Raw genomic sequence first — 529 nt, 5'->3', positions numbered from 1 at the left:
GGGAGGTGCTGTGAGTCTGCTCCTTCCAGGCTGTGTTCGTCAAATCCATCTTCTGACACACAGAACAGAGGAGGCCGTGATTTATGGGCTGATGATGGGAGACTAATTAATATAAGAACCAAACAGATGCAAAGAAAAACTAAGGAGAAAAAGACGATAAAGTCAGAAACTATGGAAAAACAAAAGATTCAAAGATGAGCAACGTAAAAAAGAAAGGTTTGATAAGCAGGAAGCAAAGGACCTCTGGGATCCCTCTGGCCGTCTGAGGCTCTGGGTCCCCCGGGGGCCTGCCTCACTGCTCCCGGGGGGGTGGGGGGGACAATTATTCTTATTGCCACATTGAGAGACAAGACGCTGTTATAAACAAAGAAGCAAAGCTCTACATCCAGCATCACTGCAGGCTGAGTTTGGCCTTTAGGAACTTTAGTTTCCACATATTAGTTTTAAAATCTAATGTTTTCTCATATCCAGTGAGTAATGGAGGGAAAGCTGTGCTTCAGACGCCGTTAATCAGATCAGTGAGGCGTTT

The sequence above is a fragment of the Cyprinodon variegatus genome, unplaced genomic scaffold (assembly GCF_000732505.1).
Source record: "Cyprinodon variegatus isolate N-32 unplaced genomic scaffold, C_variegatus-1.0 Scaffold834, whole genome shotgun sequence".
Taxonomy (NCBI): Eukaryota; Metazoa; Chordata; class Actinopteri; order Cyprinodontiformes; family Cyprinodontidae; genus Cyprinodon; species Cyprinodon variegatus.
Note: the sequence above shows the minus strand (reverse complement) of the source record.